This window comes from Taeniopygia guttata, chromosome 2 (genome assembly GCF_048771995.1).
Source record: "Taeniopygia guttata chromosome 2, bTaeGut7.mat, whole genome shotgun sequence".
Taxonomy (NCBI): Eukaryota; Metazoa; Chordata; class Aves; order Passeriformes; family Estrildidae; genus Taeniopygia; species Taeniopygia guttata.
The window spans coordinates 144,461,483-144,472,420 of record NC_133026.1 but is presented as its reverse complement, the minus strand read 5'-3'; the positions used below and the strand labels follow the sequence as shown (position 1 = coordinate 144,472,420).

Genomic DNA, 10,938 nt, shown 5'->3' with positions numbered 1-10,938 from the left:
TATGAAATAAATTCCTGAATATCATTTAGTCCTTCTTTAGCTGCTCTAGTCTAAAGTTTACATATTGCAGAGTGCTTGCCTTCTCCAAATTAGTTGCAAAACTAAGTCTTTGGAATAGTGACAATTGTAAAAATTAGAACACAAAGGATATCTTGAAAGGCTGATAAATGGACAAAATAAACAAATTTGCTCTAGAAATGTTTGGGAAGCCAAATCCTAAAGAAACAGGGGACTTTCTCCTTCACCACCTCATAAATATTTTCTTTGCTACAGCATTAATAAGAAGGAAGTTTATATTGATAAAATTAACAGTGTCTTCAAAGACAGGAAAAAGTAAATTTCTTTTAAAACAGTCAACTGAAGAAATACATTGCAATTATTTTTATTGCTGAAGTATTTTCATTTTTGTTTCTGACTTAAGAGTGATATTCTGCTTGAGAGAGTAAGTAGGTAGCAGCAAGTCTTTCTTACTCAGCATATTTTATCACTGTGTATATGCAGAGTCCCATTTGCATAATGCCAAAAAAATGAGCTGTAAGTCCTGTAGTGGAAATGGTTTTTGCTTTGGCTTATCTGTCATTAACTGGAGTCTTAACCAAAATACAAGAGCTGATAACTTTGAGATACAAGTCAGCACTGATGAGTTTGTTTCAAAAGGAACTTACAGGTCAACTGATGAATGAGAAGTGAAAAAGCAGTGGTGGTATATTTTTGTCCCAAATCTGATGGAGAATCAAAGGAAACAGCAACTCCAAAGGTGTTGCAGACCAGCTGGCTCACATGCAGTCCCTACACACCCACCATATAAAATTTCCTTCTGTCTCAAGTCTGTATCAGCAAAAGTTTTCTGGAATTGCTGATTTCTGAATAAGAGTGTAGCATAAATTAAGGAGGCATCATGCCTAAATCTCAGTGGCAATGAAACTTTTTGAAGGAGCTTTTTGATGACAACCAGTTCAGCTTTAAGAATGTAGAGGCTGTTCCCATGTTGCAGCATCCTGCAACCCCTGGTAGAGCAGAATTAGATCTATCACTGGCACAATGGTCTCCAACACCAGCAGCCACATCCAGCACAAAAATCAGCACTTTTACAGATGATAAAACATTCAACCAGCTCCCGACTTCAAGCCCATGAGTAGAAGAAAATGCAATTGAAGATTAAAAAAAAGAAAAAAGTTTTACTGAGCTAATTAATATTGAGCTGTAAAAATGAAACAAAGAAACAAAGGAAGAAAAGCACACAGTGCAAACTCTCATAGTTCCTAACTTAATGTTACTGCTCAGAAAAAAATAAATATGAAATATTATCTGTCACAGTGGAGTAAATCACAATCCACATTTTCATGAGGGAAAATAAGCCTTTTCAGATTCTTGGTGTCAGAGTGGAAGTGGTGAAAAAAGCTTTTCTGAAAAATGAGGCACGTAGCTGAAGTGGGAGTTTTAATGAGAGGAAGTTCTGACATTTCGGTCAACTGGTTTCAAAAGCAGTTTTTCAAAGCTTTAAAAAAGCATTTCATAAAGTGTCCATCAGCTGCATTATGCTTTAAACACAGTTCATATTTTCATAGCAACATGTGACTAAAAGGCAAAAGGGACTTGTGAGCAGCAGGTCCCATCTGTGCTAGTGGAAAAGACACATATGCCAGGTCATTCCCCTCTTTCAGGTTTGTAATTCTTCACAGGAAGAGTATTATTTGTCCTCCAGTCAACTGGGGAAAAAAAAATCCCAATGAAAAAAAAAAGTCAAACAGAAGATATTTATGTATATAAAATTTTCCTGTAAATTTCAAAGTTGATGAAATTTTATTTGACTGTAGTTCAAATATTTCATTTTAATTTGGGGTTCTAAAAGCACCTTAAAAACTTATTGAAGTCTTTCCTCTTTTTTTTTAGCGACAGTTATTTTTAAACAAAAGTGCTTCTTTGAACAAAATGCAAAGAAAAATCTTGTTTCAAAAAAAAAAAAATGGAAAAGGCCAAAAACCCCACACTGATATTTTGTAAATTAAGAGGCAGGGAGATAAGGTGCTAAGGAAAGTCTCAGAAAGAGTGATTTCAATAAAACGGTGTCTTTATAAATGTAGGAAATGGAAAAGAGCTGCTGTCCTTCCTCTCTGTATTGCTGTCTCCAAGTGAGCTGCACTACCCAGCCCAAACAATTCCCAAATTCAGAGACAGAAGGACTTTTCTGCTGATTCTGGAGTTGGAAAAGCTCCTGCTGTAGTCACTCAAGTTTTATCTCTTCTTCAATTTAAAGATAAAAAAAGTTTTTCATGTTCTTTAATGCAAAGGAAGGTGTTCTTCCTATCCTAGAACAAGCCAGTGCCCAGCACTTGCCTGTAAAGCAAATCCCCGTCCTCTCCTTTGGGAGAGGGATTTCCCAAGGGCAGCTGGGATTTGCCTCTCTCCCTTTGGAAAAAAGAGCAATAAAATGTTAGGAATATTAAGTCTGAGCTGTAGCTGCTCTTACAGGATAAACCTGAAAACTGAGAATGTCAGGAGACCCCAGTACTGAGAAGCCTTTGAAATGCTGGTCTAGGCACCCTGGTTCATATTTTTTTGGGGGATTTTTTCTTATATCAGAACTACAAACAATACCAAATACCGTCCTTCAAATCCAAAAAGTCTGGTAAGAGTTTTAACTGTCCAGTTTTCACATTCTCCAGTTTTACAGCAATCACTGTTGCAGTGTTTTCTGTCAGTCAACAACCCATCTGCAATGAAGATCAACATTCCTGGTTTTATTTGGATAGGGAATTTGAAAGGAAAATTAATTTTCCACCATCATCATCTGAATAGGTGGCATAGTTCAGAACTGTGACCTGTTCTTCTGACCAGCACCCGGAATATAATTTTATTCCCACCAATAAAACCAGAAAAACAAAACAAAACAAACAAAACAAACAAAACAAACAAAACCAAAATAAAAACCACAAAGAAACCCAAACAAACAGGTGTTTTGATAGAACAGTTGTTGAAGAACAGAGCTATTCCCTTAGTACAAAGGAAATTTTTGCAATTGTATTTGGTCTTAATCACACATATTCCTCTTAAAATAAAATATATACTGAAGGGAAACATCAGCCTAACTTCTTGCTACTTCCTTCCCAATTCTCAGGGCTGACAGATCACAAATCTTCAGCACTGAGTCAGGGATCTCCTTTCACCTTATTATTTTAATAAGCCACCAGCAATGGATCTACCTATTCTGGAACTTTAGTCAATAAGTGTCAGGGGCTGGGATTTATTAACTGCCCATTTATGCAAACATGATTTTCTGCATTTAAGAGATTTGTAATGGAAGACAGCACCTTCTAAAGGAGCTGACTTCCTTTATCTGCACATTGCAATGTTCCGCAGTGAACCAGACAGGCCAGCAGCAAAGTGAGCTGCTACAAGCACAAAGTGATTTATGTCATGCCCAGTCAAGGGCAACATAGAACCTGGCTGAGGTGTAATTAAGGAGAAAAAAAGTTTTAAATCCCAAACCTGTAATCAATGGAATAATAATTTTCAGCCTTGCTAATTGTTTGTAACACTGGCATCAGATAAATCCTCACCTCAACTAGAAATAGAATTAAATTGTGTTATTCTTTACTGCAAGCAGAAGCTGATAGAAATAAGTGTGTATCAAATTCCAGTGCAGTTTATTAAACGTGCTCCTCTGGCTGTTGCTGTGTCTTTGGGTGTGATGAAGCTCCAGTCTCCAGGTTCCAATTAACCTGCAATGATCAGGGAGGCACAGCTTGGGAAACCGAACCTCAGGGCAGTAACCAGCAGCCACCAGGAGCACCAGATTGGATGGCAGCCCCTTTGTGTTTTCTTGAGCAAAGTTGGGGCTATTTTCATTTGCTGTCCTCCTGACAATGTTAAACTGCCTCTCAACCCTTCAGGACAATGACCACACAGCTACAGTAGGCAGCCTGAGAGACTTAAACTCTGTATGGAAGCAAATAGTTTTTACTTTTCAGCTCAATTGCTTCTATCAGAGACATAAATATTAAATATTGCCCCATTTTGTGCATAAAGAAGTAATCCCTTAACCCCCTCACCCCAAAACAAAGTAGGAAAACAATAATAAACTACTTTGTTGTTTGGGTTTTTTTTAAATTTGAAACAGCATACCGTAGAGTTTCTCTAACTTTCTCCCAGTGAGATCCCTTGTGCTGCTGACTGACTTAGGACCCTCTTTAAGCCAGGAAAGCAGCTCAGGAAAAGGCAGTGATAGGACATGGGTATGATGCCATCACACCAGGGGAGGCAAGAGCTGTGACCTTTTGCAGTGGAAACACTGCAAGTCCATCTCACAATGAGGTTAAAAAGAAGAAAAATGTCCTCTTATTTCTTGATGACAATTACAGCATGGGGACTGGGCACCTGTGTGTAGCAAAGTGTAAGGGATCATTGGGTTATGGGATAATCCAGGTTGAAAGTGACCTCAGGAGCTCTCTTGTCAAACCCCTCCTCAAAGTGGGTTAGTTATGGCTCAGACCAGGTCACTTTGAGCTTTGTGTGGTCCAGTCTTGAAAACGTTTTAGGACTGGATTCCTCTGAACGAGTCCTGTTTCCTCAGATTTTGTTCAGTGGGCAAATGCTCCGTTCTTTCCACTGCCCTTGCTCCAGTTTGACTCTGTGCTTCTTGTCCTGGGGGGAATATTAAAGTAGTGGCTGAACATGCTTTTAAGTGCAGGATTGAAGCCTACATGTCTTGGGCCAGAATGTCCTTTTCTCACAACTGTACGGGCAGCAGTGTGCTTGAAACCACAGAGCTGCTGACCTTCCTGTGGCACCTGCCTCGGTGCACAGGGGTGAGATGTGGATGCTGTGATCCCTCTTGAGGAAGCAAGAAAAAGGGAAAAATGGAGGGGAATAGAAAAGCCATCTTTGATCAGTGATTTCAAAAGAAACAGAATGTTAAAGGTCAGATCCTTATCCTTGTGGCCTTATTTACTGACATTGGTGCAACTTCTGACAAAGGGATGAGACTGTAATTCAAACAAAAGTGTGATTCCTGCATTTCTGAGAAAAAACTGTATGAAAGAAATGGCCAAATTCTCACATGTTGAAATTTTGGGCTTTTGCTGCCAATTTCTTTTCCATCTGAGTTCAGGTGACCTTGAACCACCCATTCTTCATGTATCTAGTGCTTTCTTGAGGGTTAAGCAGTCTGTACAAAGCCAACTGTTATTTTTGATTCTTTTTTAGTCCTTCTGAAAAAACTTTTTTTTTTTCTGTCTGCCTTTCTGAAAAAATATGTTTTTTCTGAGTCCAGTAAGCATCTGATGAATTTGAGAGAAGGAAAAGGCTCAAAGTAACCATACTATTTTTTTTTTAAATTTTTCTCTCCCTTCTTTAGCATCTTCTTTTCATGCAAACGAATTCTGATTACTTTTTACATTATTTAACCAACTCAATGCCTGTTTTTTTATACATCATAACTTCTGAGAACATGAAATGAAGCCACCATAAGGCTCAAAGTTCCATGATTATAATTTACCCCTCCTCTCCCCCATAAATAAAAATGTGTATAAAATATCAAAACCAAGCCTGCAATCTGTTCTCCAGTCTGACTTCCCAGAAGAATCACTATAAGGAAATCACAGCACACAAGTGGTTCCTCTCTGGATGCAGTAAGTGAATCACTTTGGGTGAGGGTGGGCTCATTCCTCTGGCAATGGGACAAGGGGCTCTTGTGGGGGGTGGACCTGCCTGAGGTCTGATTGTGGGACCCAGAGGAAAGAGCCCCAGTGAGGAGTCCTGATCTATCAACAGTCGCCTCTGTTCAGATCTTTTGCATAATGGCCTGCTTAGGGAAATCTTTCTGGAGCAATAAATTGTAGAGATATAGAAATATGAAAGAAAAATAAAAAGCCTCAGGTGTATCTGAGTTCAGATACACCAAAGTAATATATCCACTTTAATCAAATTATAACCCAGTTAGTACATAATTCTTTGCCTGGAATACTGGACAGTGATGTAAAACCTGCATTATGTAGGAAATAGATGTTCAGAGCCCATAAGTAACCAAGTTCAGCATTAATTGATTTACTGAGCAATTTTCTGCTAGTCAAATGTCCCCAGACATGCTGTAACAGAGGCAGCTCTTTTCCCTGATTCTTCTTCTGACTGACAGTGCCATCAAATACCACCTCTTGTACAGTAATGGCTCCTTTTCCTATAAATATAAAACACAGTGCTGGGAAAAAATATGAACTCCACCCTGGTAGGCATCTTATTTTTTTATCTTATGAACCAGGAATAACTCATGATAATAATTTGATTATACTTCTCAAAAGTATTCAGATAGGCCAATGTAATGCTTATAAAAGAACAATGACATTAACATTAAAAGGGAAAAAAAAAAAAAAGGATTTACAATAACTCAATCCTTGTGTTAAACTGCTTTTTTATGGCCAAAATCTTCTGGTGAATTTTAGTTGTATTGAAAAAAAATAAGGAAGACTTTTTAAAGAACCTGTTCCTGTGGGTACTCAGGTTCTATCTGTTCTTCATGAGTTTTGGTATTAAGTATCTCTCAGTAGCTTGCTGGTGGAACTCTGCTGCATTATTATTATGTGAAGACCCTTGTCTTATTGAGGTACATCAAGAATTTCCTTCTCAAACAGGAAAAGGATTTCTACTGTATGGCAGATGGTTAGGTGTCTGCAAATTGACATTTTTTGAGTATGGAACTTTGTAGTCTTGGAGTTTGGCATTTAAACAACAGATATAATTCCCTTAGAATTTCACAGACAATTTGTTACTCAGCTCTAATCAGCCTGCCAAAACAAGTGAAAATTCCAGGCCACAACATGTGGCAATATTCCATAACACTAAGCATCAAGTTAAAACCAAACAATAGATATAACTTTTAAGGGGATGTTTACAAAATTAATCTAATTGTCACTTGTCTAGCAGTCCTTAACCTTACTGAGAAATTATAGCTACTTTTCTGCCATGATAATTTTTTTGCGAAGAAAGTTGCCTTGAGCCACTTAAAGGATGAGGATGATGACTGAAAATGACTGTTTAGCACTCTAAGGATTTGTTCTCTTATGATTGAGCTTTGCAAAAGAAAGCAGTCCCCAGCTAAGCTTCTCCCAGACCTGTTCTCCCTGAGATCAGAAATGTCACTGTAAACAGCAAGTCCTCTTAGCCTAATGGGTGAAGGCTTTCATATCCAGTCAATAATTCCCCACAGTCAAGTAAAATGGCTATCTAAACTTAAAATTTATCTAAACTTAAAATTAGCATATTGTGAGGCTCTTTCCTGAGCTTGTTTCCTGCTGATGCACAGTTGCCCTGACATGGATCTGTGTTTTCTGCTCTCAAGGTTTGCTTGGTTTTGGTGTCTCAAAAATGCTGTACTGCAAGATTCAAATATTGCCTCTCTGGAGCAAGGGGACCACGGGTCCTAAAATGTTGTTAGTTAGAGGAATGGGGGTGCAGTCCAAAATCTGATGATGCCTAGATTTTTAGTATGTATTTTTAGGCCATTTTTGATAGTTTGAAATGTCACTAACAAGTGAACTACTAAAATAGGGTAAATTTATTAGAAAACTGCACAGAGCAGGATGAAATCTGAGCTAGGAGGCCAGATCAGCAGTGTATCTTTACTACTAAAACATTATTTGTAGCCCAACAATGGAGAGATTCATCAGGAGACAGTTTCCAAAAGACTGGGCAGTGCAGCAAATATTTCTGAGATCAGTTGCTTTGGTAAAATAAGTAATGTTCCTTTTCAATTATTATCTGAACCACAAAAAATGTTACAATAGTCACAGAATCACTAAGATTGGAAAAGATCTATAAAGTCATTGAGTCCAACTGTTTAACACTGACAGGTTCACCACTAAGCCAGGTCCCTAAGCACCACATCCACATGGTTTTGAACACTTCCAGGGACAGTGATTCCCTGGGTAGCCTGTTCCAAAGCCTGATCACTCTTCCTAGCCTGAAACTAATTTTAAAAATCACTCTATTATACATCTAAGAATTATGAAATGCTCAGAAGCAAAAACATTTTTTCAAATTGTATCCTGCTGTCCAATATAATGTCCTAGCAAGTCTTTCTTCACTTGTGGATTTGAGTTATAATAGTTGCCAATACACTATCCCTAAAAAGAGATAAAATCCCATGGAGCTGCATAAATAACTTGCATGGATCAGGTATGCACTTGGACACAGCAACTGACCATCTGTGATTCCAGATTAAAACCCACAACTTTTTGTTCTGTATTTTCTGTAATCACTGAATCCCCAGTGAGAGCAACACAGCATCTATCCATGTGCTCTGTGCACCTCGTGACTTCCCCAGAGGAATTTGCAATATTCAGGAATGAGAGTGGTAAAAAAGAAGTGGTAACACCTGCCCTTGGACAGGCAGACACACCAATATAAGGAGATATGCCTGACATTTCATAAGATGTCTCTAGCACAGCCAGGGATGGCTCTTTGTTTACCTCAGAAACAGGCTACAATTTTTTCCATAAACTCAACTTTCTAAGGGCTAAGTTGATACAGAGGCATCTGAATGAGAAATGAAAGCAGAATGTTGATTCTGCAACTTCACTTAAAGATTTTTCTACTTCTTTCATTTTCTTTTTTCCCCGCTGCATGAAGACTACCCTAAAGATGGAGGAAAATATTACAGAAAGTATTCATTAAGTTTCAAGGCATAATAAAAAAATTGGTAATACACTCATTGCTGAGATGCAAAATGAATCTCAAAGCAATCAGAGGACAATAACAGTTTTAAATTAAAATGTGCACAGTGTACAAATTGCTTTTGCTAAAGGCAAACAAACTGTCAAAATGATCTCTGTTGGCAAAGTAGCTTTGAATATTTAGATCAAGCTTACTTCTTGATAAAGTTCCTAGAAAAGCTGTATTTATACTATGGAATTTATTCCAAAATTTATTGCTTACTCTGCATATCCTCAGGTGAAGATGCAAAATCTTAATTTTATCCTTGTGTTTGTTACTTTTTTCTTCCAGTTTTCATTTGGAATAGGGGTCTGAGAAGAACAACACTGGGAGAATAATAGCTGATGTTTATACATAGAGTAATGTTAATCAACTTTCTGTTCCTGGAAGAGCTTTTCAGCATTGACCACAGGTACTGTAGGAAGCACATTGGCAGCTTTCCATGTTCAGGGAGGCCCTTGGACCTGGCAAGCAGCTTGAGCACCTTCTGCTCCTTCCACAGGAGGCACTGAGCAAACAGGGAGAACAAGCCCACAGCAGGCACAGCCTCAGCCCCGAGCTCCAGAGCTCCAACAGAGTGGAGAGCATCCATGTGAGCTCCCAGGTATGGAGATTGTCAGTTCAGTCAGAGAGAAAGGAGAGGTTTCTGCCAGGCTAGGGCCTGGGAAAGAGTTTCAAAGGAACGTAAATAAATCTTTTGTCTCTTGTTGTTCACATTGTTTTTAGATATGTTCTACCACCGTGCATCATTCACTGACCACCAGTGGAGTGAGATGTTTTCACTTTAAGACCAATTAAATTAGTCTGCTCGATGTTCTCTATAAAAAGAGCGATGTATTTGAAATAAATCAGTTGAGTTCAGTTTTTTCAGCCTTCTGACTTGGAGTCTTCTTCATCCCTGTCCTGCCTCAACAGCGACAGCCGTGCTGGAGGAGAAGCCATGGAGAGCTCCCACAGAGAGTGGCTGTGCCAAACAGTGGTCAAGCCCCTGTGCATCACTGATGAATGTCCTGTGAGATCCTGAACAGCTGAAGGACTCTACTGTGTTGGATTTAATCTCTCAGATGTTTTGAAGTTTGCTTTCCTTTCCCTCCTGTTGTGCTGTTATTTACTTTTCCTTCATCTCATCTACCTAATTAAAAGAGTGCTGAGAACAAACAAATTTTATCAGGCTGTTCAGTTTTGATGGTGCTTTCTTTGATACCTGATACACACCAGAAATCAACATGGAAAACGGACTGAGATGTGTTATAGGACTCCACTGTAAGAGATTAAAGAATGGATTGAGCAATCTCTAAGTACCATTCACGTATACACTGCTTTTTGAGGGCATGGGTGATCTAAAAAAAATCCTTTTTTTTAGTGTAGTGTTGCCAGGAGATAGGTCATTGGGCAAAGAAAGTCTCTGACTTCACCCAGGAAATCCTCTTTCTTTAGAAATGGCAAACATATGTGGAAAGCAAGTAAAAATATAAGTTTCAAATGATTTTTCCCCTCTCCTTGCTATTAAATAAAGTATGTCAAGGTATTGCCTAACTTTATGACTTTTTAAGTACATTTGAGCATAAATCCCCCACAAAACCATTGAAAATATTTCTACAGAGAAAGCACTTCACCTGAATTTTTGCATTCTAGTAGAAGGAGCCTTTCACATTCAAAGCAATAGATAGTGACAGTAAAACCTGTGAGAATGGCCAGGTTTTCAGAGAGGATAGTTTTGATAGCCACAGTTCTCCATGGCTATTGTTATTCATCAGTCCTTAAGTGAACTGAGCTGTTGAAGAAAAATGAAGAAAATGGGCATGCTTTATCCCAGTTTAGCAGAGTTAGGATTTGCCTGGTTCAGGAGAAAAGCAGGAACTCACTAAATGGATGTATATTAGGCATTTATTACTCATAGTAGGGAAAATTACATGCAGTTGCATGTTAATTTGGAGGCTATGTTAAACAAAGAAAAGATCCTCCAAAGCAAGAAATATTGTGGTATAAGTGATATGTCTCTCTGCCATCTGTAAGTCTGTGGGTGTAGGCAGATTTTGATAGAAGATGCATATTTTTATTTTATATTAAAATTCATTGACTATAACTAACAGAACCTTTATTTTAAGGAGTAACACATTACAGTTTTTTTTTTTTTAATTCATGAAGAATGTCAGTTACACCGAAAATAACAATAATATATATTAATTCATGTCAATAGTTAACAACTTAATTAGCCTTAATTAATTCCAC

The 10,938-nt window shown here is 38.2% G+C and overlaps 1 long non-coding RNA gene across 1 annotated transcript; it reads left to right on the top strand.

Moving 5' to 3' along the window:
- The first annotated feature begins 9,016 nt into the window (after positions 1–9,016).
- On the top strand, positions 9,017–9,639 carry LOC140682543 (uncharacterized). The gene is made up of 3 exons (XR_012054381.1): positions 9,017–9,118; positions 9,209–9,310; positions 9,622–9,639. It is a non-coding gene; the product is annotated as an uncharacterized lncRNA (long non-coding RNA).
- Positions 9,640–10,938: the final 1,299 nt, after the last annotated feature.